A 12,631-nucleotide genomic window follows, 5' to 3' on the forward strand; every position below is an offset into this window, starting at 1 on the left:
GAATTTCAGTAAAGAGGCCAAAAGGTTATGATTAATCAGACATTCGGTCGTTTCTTTCTAACAAGAAAAATATCTTTCATCTATAAATGATTCGGTCTTACTTAAAAATCTCTTCCTATTAAATACGTGTCAATCTATAAAATAAGATCTTTATGTCTTACCTAATAATCGCTTCTTATTAAATATGTATAAATCCATTAAAAAAATATTGAAGTCTTGCCTAATAATCTCTTCCTATTAATTACGTATAAATGTATAAAAAAAGATCATTAGGTCTTACCTAATATACTTTGATTAACTTTCCCTATTAAATATATGTGTGTGTATATATATATATATATATATATATAAACACATATTTGATAGAAAGGAACTTTCTCATTAGACCTATACTTTAGTGTAGGTCTAATGAGAAAGTTCCTTTCTATCAAATATGTGTTTATGCGAGAAAGTCCCTTTCTATTAAATGTGTGTGGATTTTAGGAGAAAGTACCTGTCAATCAAATGTGAGTGGGTTTTACCATTAAGTCCCCTTTCCATCAAATGTGTCTATATATGAAGGTCTTGCGACAAAGCCCCTTTATATTATATGCTGTATGTGTGGGTCTTAGGAGAAAGTAACTGTCAATTCGATGTGTGTGGGTCTTGCGAAAAGGCTATATATTATATACTGTATGTGTGGGTCTTAATAGAAAGTCTCTTTCTATCAAATATGTGCGAGTCTTGCGAGAAAGTCTCGTACGAGTCTTTCTATAAAACATGTGTTGGTCTTACAAGAAAGTCATTTTCTATCAAATAGACGAGGGTCGTATACAAATCTCTTTGAATAATCTTTACGTATACATATCGAAGCAATATAATTCATATCAAGAATTCAGTCTTTTCTATAAAATATTCGCTCGAGTTTATACAAAAATCCCTTCTTCTATATATGTGTAGGTCATAAATAAAATACTTTTTAAATATGTTGATAAATATTTTTCGAAACATTCACACTGGTAAAAATTCACAAAGTGGTCAAAGCTGAAAAAAAAAAAAAAAAAAAAAAAGCGATGCACAGCAGTGGTCTTAGTCAACGCAGGGATAAAAAGGAAATGAAAAATGAAAAATAAAAATAAAAATATTGGGAGAAACTAAAAAAAACACCGGGCATCAAAAGAACAGACAAAATGGCAAAAGAAAATAAGTTTCAAACGAACATCAAACGAAACTAACAGAAAGAAAAAAAAATGCAACAATGAAAAATACAATGAATAACGAGGGAATGTCATAAAAATACACGCGAGAAAAAGCAATAAAAATGAAAATGATGAAAACAGAGTTCAAACAAACGATGGAGAGTGCAAACTAACAACTCGTCAAAAATCCCCAAATTTTCTGAACCCCCTGAGACCAATTAAAAGCAAAGAAGCCTGATGAAGCTCATGAATAACAAAAAGATTATCAATTGAGGAGAAGCAGGGGGGGGGGGGGGGGTTGGCTGGGGGAGGGAGGTGGCTAGAGGAAGGTCTCGGGCGGGTGGGGGTGGAGGAGAGGTGGACAGAGGTAATGCTGGAATTACCATGGACAATGAATCGGGGTTCGAAACGGTTCATCATCAATCACTTGAGCGAGTGGCAAGTTTGACGCAAATCGGATTGCAAGCCATTAAAGTAAGAGCGACTACCATTTTTCACCTTCCGGGGATTTATGGCCATTAAGGGATTATGAGCAACAAGAAGGTTCCAAGGGTTGAAAAAAAAAAAGAATAATGTCAAAGGGGGGTAATTGATTGATTGATTATCAGTTATCTGGCATCCTGACATTTATGGTTATTGACGCCGATGTTATTTCTTATAAATAAATAAATAAATATATAAAAGTACATCACTTTAATCAACAAAATAAGGAACATCCTTATAACAGTTAAATAATTTTCAAAAGACCTGCTTCTGGAATAAACTTAAATATACCGCTGGTATGGTACGACACATCATGTCCGAGAATCTTGGCATGGATGAACCTGCCATCCTCACCTCGAGCTTCAAACAGATGTCTATTTCTTTCGGTAGTATAAGTGGGGCATTCGATCAAATAACGTATCAGAATATCTTTCACATGTTCTGCCAATTCTTGAGTAGTGCCATAGTCTCTGTACAATGGTCTTCCACTTTATTATTATCATTATTACTTACTAAGCCACAACCCTAGTCGGAAAAGCAAGATGCTATAAGCCCAGGGGCTCCAACTGGGAAAATAGCCCAGTGAAGAAAGGAAATTGGGAAAAAAAATATTTTAAGAACAGTAACAACATTTAAATATTTCCTATATAAACTATAAAAACTTTAACAAACCAAGAGGAAGAGAAATAAGATAGAATAGTGTGCCTGAGTGTACCCTCAAGCAAGTGAACTCTAACCCAAGACAGAGGAAGACCATGCTACAAAGGCTATGGCACTACCTAAGACTAGAGAACAATGGTTTGATTTTGGAGTGTCCTTCTACTAGAAGAGCTGCTTACCATAAATAAATAGTCTCTTCTACCCTTACCAAGAGGAAAGTGGACACTGAACAATTACAGAGCAGTAGTTAACCCCTTGCAAGAAAGAATGGTTTGGTAATCTTAGTGTTGTTATGTGTATGAGGACAAAGAAAAATATGTAAAGAATAGGCCAAACTATTCGGTGTATGTGTAGGCAAAGGGAAAATGAACCGTAACTAGAGAGAAGGATCCAATGTAGTACTGTCTGGCCAGTCAAAGGACCCCATAACTCTCTAAGAGTATCTCAACGGGCGGCTGGTGCCCTAGTTGGAAAAGCAAGATGCTATAAGCTTAAGCGCTCCAACAGGAAAAAAATAGCCCAGCGAGGAAAGAAAATCAGGAAATAAATAAAACATATCCAGAGTCATATAAACAACATTAAAACAATAACACTTTTTAAGAAGTAACAAAGTTAAACCTTCACGCTTCATAGTCCTCAGCCACGTAGGCCTGGGTCTCCCGACTCTTCTAGTGCCTTGTGGAGCCTAGTCAACCAATACTTTCTATCAAGATAAAACTTAACGCTTCATAGTCCTCAGCCACGTAGGCCTGGGTCTTGCAACTCTTCAAGAGCCTTGTGAAGCCCAGTCAAACAATACTTTTTGATAAGATTAAACTTTACGCTTCATAGCCCTCAGACACGTAGGTCTGGGTCTTCCAACTCTCCTAGTGCCTTGTGGAGCTTCATTGTCCTCGGCCATAAAGACCTGGGCCTTCCAACTTTTCTAGTGCCTTGTGGCGCTTCATTGTACTCAGCCACGTAGGCCTGGGTTTTCTGACTTTTCTAGTGCCTTGTGGAGCTTCATTGTCCTCAGTCACGTAGACCTGGGTCTTCTGACTCTTCTAGTGCCTTATGCAGCTTCATTGTCCTCAGCCACGTAGACCTGGGTCTTCTGACTCTTCTAGTACCTTGTGGAGCTTCATTGTACTCAGCCAGGTAGGCCTGAGTCTTCCAACTCTTCTAGTGCCTTGTGGAGCTTCATTGTCCTCAGCTACATAGACCTGGGTCTTCCAACTTTTCTAGAGCCTTGTGGAGCTTCATTGTCCTCAGCCACGTAGACCTGGGTCTTCCCACTCTTCTAGAGCCTTGTGCAGCCGAGTCAAACAATAGCTTGTGATAAGATGAAAACAGCAGGCAAAAGCCGTAAGACGACTTGGAGAAGCACAAGGAATTTCTAATAAGCCACAAAAGACTTAGAAGAAAACTCCACGGTCACTCCTTTATCCCTTCCAATTTCGGGTTCCTAAAACTTTTCCCGGAGTTTCTTGAAAATTTTAATCTTCAATTTATAATGAGCCTTCGCGTCTTTTAAGGGACAGACTTATATGACACTTATTCTTTTTTTTTTTTTGACAATAAAAATTTTAGGATTAATTCATCTTTGTCTTTCGCTTTGGTATTTGTATAGAAATATATATACGTGTAAAGCTAAATTATAACATAATACACACACTTATGGTGTGTGTATGTATGTGTGTGTATATATATATATATATATATATATCGGTGTCTGGTTGAGGTAATAATAATGCAGATATCTTAGAGTTCTAGAACACATTTAATTTATCAAAAAAAAAAAATGTATGATAACTCGCTTTCTAGCTCCATTTTGCAATAAAATCTTCAAAAGCAAAAAATACATTAGAACTATCATTTACGCAAATTATCAAATAAACGAAAACAGAATAGGAGATATTCCATTCGCTTAAAATAATCAGCCATTTTCTCCAGTATCAAAAAACTTCCAAACTATTTCTTCCATTCGACTCTCTCTCTCTCTCTCTCTCTCTCTCTCTCTCTCTCTCCCCCCGAGTCAAAAAGAACTTTTCATGGCCACCAGAAAGTAAGAAAGATGGATCCGAAGGATATTAAAAAAGTGAATAACTTATTCACCACCAATCACTTCTTCGAATCAGGGAGATATTCTTCGGTCCTCCGACGCGAGAGAGATTATGCAAAAAGAAAAAGGGGAAAAAAGTATATATATTCGGCGGTCGTGGAAGGGAGGGGGAATGGATTTCAAAGGGGAGATATTTTTATTCAGTCGGGGAAAAAATATATGAGGAGAAAAATTATTAAGTCGCAGTTAAATCGACACGGAGAGTGTGAGGAAATGCGGGTCTTAAGAGTCACAGATAGCAGCGTTGATTGACTATAAATAGAGTAATCCCGAATGGTGAAATTGAAGGGACGGGCGGTGAATTCTCTTAACTATAGTCAATTTTTTTTAGCGAGGCAGATTTGCACCGACTCGCAGCGGTGCCCTTTTAACTCGGAAAAGTTTCCTGATCGCTGATTGGTTGGACAAGATAATGACAGATAGCAGAGTTGATTGACTATAAATAGAGTAACCACGAATGGTGAAATTGAAGGGACGGGCGGTGAATTCTCTTAACTATAGTCAATTTTTTTTAGCGCGGCAGATTTGCACAGACTCGCAGTGGTGCCCTTTTAGCTCGGAAAAGTTTCCTGATCGCTGATTGGTTGGACAAGATAATGACAGATAGCAGAGTTGATTGACTATAAATAGAGTAATCACGAATGGTGAAATTGAAGGGACGGGCGGTGAATTCTCTTAACTATAGTCAATTTTTTTTAGCGAGGCAGATTTGCACAGACTCGCAGTGGTGCCCTTTTAGCTCGGAAAAGTCTCCTGATCGCTGAATGGTTGGACAAGATAATGACAGATAGCAGCGTTGATTGACTATAAATAGAGTAATCACGAATGGTGAGTTTGAAGGGACGGGCGGTGAATTCCCTGAACTATAGTCAATTTTTTTTAGCGAGGCAGATTTGCACCGACTCGCAGTGGTGCCCTTTTAGCTCGGAAAAGTTTCCTGATCGCTGATTGGTTGGACGAGATAATGACAGATAGCAGCGTTGATTGACTATAAATAGAGTAATCACGAATGGTGAGTTTGAAGGGACGGGCGGTGAATTCCCTGAACTATAGTCAATTTTTTTTAGCGAGGCAGATTTGCACCGACTCGCAGTGGTGCCCTTTTAGCTCGGAAAAGTTTCCTGATCGCTGATTGGTTGGACAAGATAATTCTTACCACTCAGGGATCAGGAAACTTTTCCGAGCTAAAAGGGTACCGCTGCGAGTCGGTGCAAATCTGCCTCGCTAAAAAAATTGACTATAGACAATCGTATAGAAATTAAGGTTGAGGAGATACAGCATCACTTGACCAATCCCCCTTAATTTGTAAAAGTTAAAAAAATAATAATAATAAATAAATGATAAGTTAAATACCCAACATTCAGTTAAAAACCTTTAATGTATAACTAAATACTGGAGCAGTTTGGTCTAAGATACTGATTAAAAAAGAAAATTGACAAAATTGATAAGAAGATGAATACCCAGTATTCAGTTAAAATCTTTTAATGTAAACAATAGTTAAATACTGGAGCAGCTTGCACCAAGATACTGATTAAAAAAGAAAATTTGATAAGAAGATAAACACCAAATATTCTGTTAAAAACTCCTAACGTAACAATAGTTAAATACTGAAGCAGTTTGCACCAAGATACTGATTAGAAAAGAAAATTGATAAGAAGATAAATGCCAAAATATATGTTAAAAACTTCTAATGTAAACAATACTAAATACTGGAGCAGTTTGCACTAAGATACAGATTAAAAAAGAAAATTGATAAGAATTAAAATGCGAAACATTCTGTTATACACTTTTAATATAGACACTAAGATATTGATTAAAAAAGAATATAGATAACAAGACAAATGTCATTTATTTAAAACCTTTTAATGTACACAATAAAATAACTAAATACTGAAGCCGTTTGCACTGAGCTACTCATTAAAGAAAAAATTGACGAGAAGATAAATGCAGAACATTCTTTTAAAAAACTTCTAATGTAAAAACTTAAGATACTGATTAAAAATGGTAGTACATTAGGTGTCTCAACACCTGATCTTCTGGAAGGAAACTGGGAAAAATGCATCGCAAGATTATTTAATCAAATCTGGTGCCTGAGAAAAAAAAGACGACCCCTCTCTCTCTCTCTCTCTCTCTCTCTCTCTCTCTCTCTTTAATAACGGCCAATCCAAAAAAAGTCCAATATCACAGAATACCAACACACTACATAGAAGGTTTATAATGGAACCCCCCAACGTTAAGTAGTTAATATTAGGCAACTTTCGGCCACATCTCCTTCGCCCAAACCGGAGTTAAGGAGTTTCAACTCCCCCCCCCCCCCACAGTGGAAACCCCCCTCTCCCTTGGCCCTCATACGCCAACCCCAAGCCCCCTCCCCCTCCCCCAAGCCCCCTCCCCCCTCCCCCAAGCCCCCTCCCCCTCCCTCCCCCAATCCTTCAGTACCCATCACTGGCATGATTCCAGGCAAACATTCACTGCGAATCACACTCACTTTTCTTTTTTGGAAATATCTACTTTAATAAAAAAAAAAAACTGCATTATTTTATCAATCTTAAGACTGGAATATCAAAAGAGGATTTTAATGAAATTCATTTCTTTATTTGTAATTTAGTTAAGAAAGCCCTATATGTGATACCTTCTCATATGCACAAATGCATTACGCATTACTGTTATGAATAACAGCTTAGCTACTTTACCACTATCACCAGTTTGGGTGTTGATATCGCCTGCGACTTTGCCATTATAATTACAAACACACATTTATATATATGTGTGTATATATATGTATATATACATACACAGAAACACACACATATATACATTATAAATGTATATATATACATATATATATATATGTATATATGTGTATATATATATATATATATAATACATTGATATTGGTAACCCCGACTATTTCATTCTGCATATAAGAACTACCACAAATTATTACTTTCAATGAAAGCACAGTGGATGAGCGTTTGAAACAGCTTGCTCCTAAAACAGGGCACAGGATACACGCCAAATGTAAGATACAAGCATTTATCCCTTATTTGGATTTCAATATGTTCAACATGAAAAAAAAGGATAACTTCAGTCATATATGTATATGTATATGTGTATATATATATATATATATATATATGTATACTGTTATAGTCCATTACAAGACAAAGGCTTCAGACATGTCCTTAATCATGTCTGGAGTTTGGCCAGTTTTTACCACCTCTCCAGATTGGTGATAGTTGGAGACTTTAGTCTGACCGCCCACATGTATATATACATACAATCATTATATATATATATATATATATACACATATACATATACATATGTAAGTATGTATGTGTGTGTATGAAACCACATACGGAATATGATATCGAATTCAAATTTGGGAATATATATACACTGGAAGTTCTTGTGATACATGCCTCTAGCTGAGCAAGGACTCGAACCTATGCCTAGGAGTCGAAACAAGGCCAGCACTGGACTCTACCAATGAGCCATCAAGAGACAAAATTTGAAACCCATCTATTTTCTTTCTTGAATGGAAAGATGAGATTATCATAATTAATAAATAAATTCCGTTACTCATCCTTTCGTGGACAATAAACGGTTATGAACAAAATATACATGCAAAACCTTAATAATAAATATGTAATTATCTGTTGCCATAAACCAAGCAGCACACAACCCCAACCGTAAACCTAATCGTATTAGGGACATTAATTATAATGAGAGAGAGAGAGACAGAGAGAGAGAGAGAGAGAGAGAGAGAGAGAGAGAGAGAGAGTTGATGCTATATGGGAAGAGGAGCTCTCGAATAAGAGAGGAAGCTGCGTTGCCAATAGCGATAAGTGGCCCTTTTGTCGAAGCTCCCACGAGAGAATCTGTAAGGCTAAGTGACAAAGGGCCGCTGAACGAGAGAGAGAGAGAGAGAGAGAGAGAGAGAGACATAGATACAGAATCTAAGGAGGTAAGTCAATTATGAAGATGTGGGAGTAATTATGAAGATGTAGGAGTATCTATGAAGATGTAGGAGTAACTGTAAAGATGTATGAGTAATTATGAAGATATAGGAGTAACTATAAAGATGTATGAGTAATTATGAAGATATAGGAGTAACTATAAAGATGTATGAGTAATTATGAAGATGTAGGAGTAACTATGAGGATGTAGGAGTAACTATGAAGATGTAGGAGTAACTAGGAGGATGTAGGAGTAACTATGAAGATGTAAGACTAACTAGGAGGATGTAGGAGTAACTATGAAGATGTAGGAATAACCATGAAGATGTAGGAGTAACTAGGAGGATGTAGGAGTAACCATGAAGGTGTAAGAGTAACTAGGAGGATGTAGGAGTAACTAGGAGGATGAGGAGTAACTATGAAGATGCATGAGTAATTATGAGGACGTAGGAGTAACTATGAGAATGTAGGAGTAACTACGAAAATGTAGGAGTAACTATGAAGATGTAGGAGTAACCATGAAGATGTAGGAGTAACTAGGAGGATGTAGGAGTAACTATGAGGATGTAAGAGTAACTATGAAGATGTAGGAGTAACCATGAATGTGTCAGAGTAACTAGGAGGATGTAGGAGTAACTAGGAGGATGAGGAGTAACTATGACGATGTATGAGTAATTATGAGGACGTAGGAGTAACTACGAGAATGTAGGAGTACCTATAAAGATGTAGGAGTAACAATTGGTTTTAGGGTAAAAATTATGAAATGGTGATTTCAATGTAGGAGGAGGGAGGGGGGAGGGGGAGGGGGTCAGTTAAGAGACCGGTGCCCAGCAGATAGAAGTTTCAGTTGGAAAGAGTTTTTGTAAAATAAATTTTTGAAACCCGGTCCCTTAAAAAAAAAAAGCGAAACACGAGAAATATTTCCCTTAAACTTTAAAAATAACAATAGGGTAGAGGATAATGGGGTGTCATTAAACGATAGATATACCGCACGAAAAAAAAAAAAAAAAAAAAAACTTGCATTGGATTTTCTCATTTCTGTCATTGCAAAGTTCTGCATTTTGAAATTTTTTTTATGCATGGTTGTTTTTAAACAGAACTAAAAGTAGTAATTAAAAACTGCAGTAGATGATGTAGCAGTTTCATCAACTATGCATTCATTTCAAACCTCTGACCACTCGTATTATTCGCGGAAGGCCCAAACCTACATGGCTGAAGACTATGAAGCGTGAAGTAGGAGATGATGAGTGGAGAAATATTGAATCCAAAGCTCAAGATAGAGACGACTGGATATATATATATATATATATATATTTATATAATTATATATATATATATATATATATATATCACAACAACAACAAATGCAGCCACTACTAGTCTACTGCATGACAAAGGCCTCAGACATGTCAATTAACATCTGGCGTTTGGAAAGTCTATCTCACCTTGCCGGTCAGTGCGGATTGGTGATTGATGTGAAATTTTCGTCTGTCCGCTCACAGTAAACCAACCTAGTACGTGTGGCTTTGATTAGCACACCCTTGCTAATCATGGCGATATGCAAACCCTTTTACCACGTTAAGGTATCCCCAATCAGAAAGGATATATATATATATATATACATATATATATATATATACATATATATATATATATATATACTGTATATATATGTATAATATGTTTTATTTGAATATAAAAAACGTGTAAATGTGCAAAATTTATCATATATATATAAATATATATATATATATATATATATACATATATATATTATATATATATATATATATATATAAAATTCCCCCTACACATAACATTTTTTAGCTTTCGGACTCATATAAAAATCCCAAAGAAATATTACCAACAATAATTCTGACCTTACTATTATTTAGTGAAAAAGAAAGGTCACATCACATCTACATAATTTCTATAAAACAGTTTTATCCCAGCTATGATGATCAACCCCAGATAATGAGAAGGTATGTCATCAAATATTCATAACTGTTACTCCCAAATAACGCCGAGTTTTTTCACCTTATAATAATGGCAAATGAGTAATGACTATTTCGGTACTTATGAATATTCATGTCCATATAGGGTACTTGAAACATTTTTGCTTTGCAAAAATATATATGTGCACTTTTCGATCACCTTAAATATGATGATTTTTGAGTTATCGAAATTGATAATAAATTTGATGGAGTTTTGTCAAGGTGCAGATAAAGATGTAAATCTAATAAACCCCACCCCCCCCCCAAAAAAAAAAATATGTAACAATGTTAAATTTAGAGCTCTAGTTGAATCAAATGCTATATATTTTCTCAGAAAAAAAAATATGTAACAATGTTAAATTTAAAGCTCTAGTTGAATCAAATGCTATATATTTTCTTTGCCAATTCATTATGCAAAAATCTAATAACTTCGTTGACATTTTATTATGTGAGCCATAAATGATTTAGTCCTAATTCAAAATGTAATTATAAACTATAATGTAATTTAGCACGTCGACAGCAAAATCAAGGTATAAAATTCATAGCTGCAGATATAGAATATAAAGACGAGAATAAAAAGAATATTACGTGCACACACATATTTATATACATATATGAATATATATATATTATATATATACATAAATATATATATATATATATATATATATTAATATATATATATACATATATAAATATGTATACATATATAATATATATATATATATGTATATATATATATATATATATATATTTATTTATATATATACATATATATGTATACATATTTATATATGTATACATATTTATATATATATATATATATATATATTAATATATATATACATAAATATATATATATATACATATATATATATGTATACATATATAAATATGTATACATATATAAATATGGATACATACATACATATATATATATATATATATCATTAATTATAATTGTATGGAGAAAGCGCTAATACAGAAGTAGGGAAGACGATTTGCCTCCTCATCCAATCAGTCTCTAATAATAAGTAATAATAATAAATAATAATAAGTAATAATAATAAATAATAATAATAATAATAATAATAATAATAATTATTATTATTATTATTATTATTATTATTAGACACCAATTTAGTCAATTTAGATATCTCCAATGTTATTTTATCTACGAAACTGAATCACAAAGTGATTTCACATTTCGTTATTTCCAAAACTTTAATCTTTATTTCTTTGTCCATCTCCGGCCATTATTCTTAATTTATATCTCCTTTTCATAAATGGAATATTCCTCAAAACTTGCTCTCGAAGTGTTCCTAAAATTAATATTAATTGTTCATTAGTTCTTTTGTAGTTCAATCATTCCCTTGTTTCCTTTCCTCATTGGGCTATTTATCCCTGTAGGAGCTCTTGGGCTCATTTGTTCAAAACGAAAAATATTTTTTTCATTAACATTAAAAGGTCAAAGGTCGACTTCAAAATACATGGCTAATCTAGGTGTTCCTAAAATTGATTTTAATTGTTCATTAGTTCTTTTGTAGTTCAATCATTCCCTTGTTTCCTTTCCTCATTGGGCTATTTATCCCTGTAGGAGCTCTTGGGCTTCTTTGTTCAAAACGAAAAATATTTTTTCATTAACATTAAAAGGTCAAAGGTCGACTTCAAAATACATGGCTAATCTAGGTCTCATTCGTGTATGAAAGCTCAAGTTCATGATGCTGTTTATTTTATCCAAGGGGAAAAAATATTTACTGCATTGCTAAATCTCTCTCTCTCTCTCTCTCTCTCTCTCTCTCTCTCTCTCTGTTTTCAGCAGTATATATACCAATGAATATATATGTATTCTTTTTTCAGGACTTGCCTGAGATTTAACGATATATTTTTTCTATTTACATAAAAAAAACATGTAAATCATCGACTCAATTATCATAACTTGACCCATAGAAATCTGATAGAGAGAGAGAGAGAGAGAGAGAGAGAGAGAGAGAGAGAGAGAATCATGTTTGAAGTAGTTTGCTCTTTCAGATTATTTTCCTCGAAATTATTCAGGACCTTAGCTAGTCAAACCTAACAATGATAAATTTGTGACTGCAGAGGAATATATATATATATATATATATATGTCAGAAAGATTTCACCATCCGCTAGCGGCAAATGCAGGATATTGCGAAAGCGAGGCGAGTACAGTCAGCGTACGAAAGCAAGCAAAACAAAACAACACATTCTCTCCATTCTATTAAAAAAAAA

Source organism: Palaemon carinicauda, chromosome 33 (assembly GCF_036898095.1).
Source record: "Palaemon carinicauda isolate YSFRI2023 chromosome 33, ASM3689809v2, whole genome shotgun sequence".
Classification (NCBI taxonomy): Eukaryota; Metazoa; Arthropoda; class Malacostraca; order Decapoda; family Palaemonidae; genus Palaemon; species Palaemon carinicauda.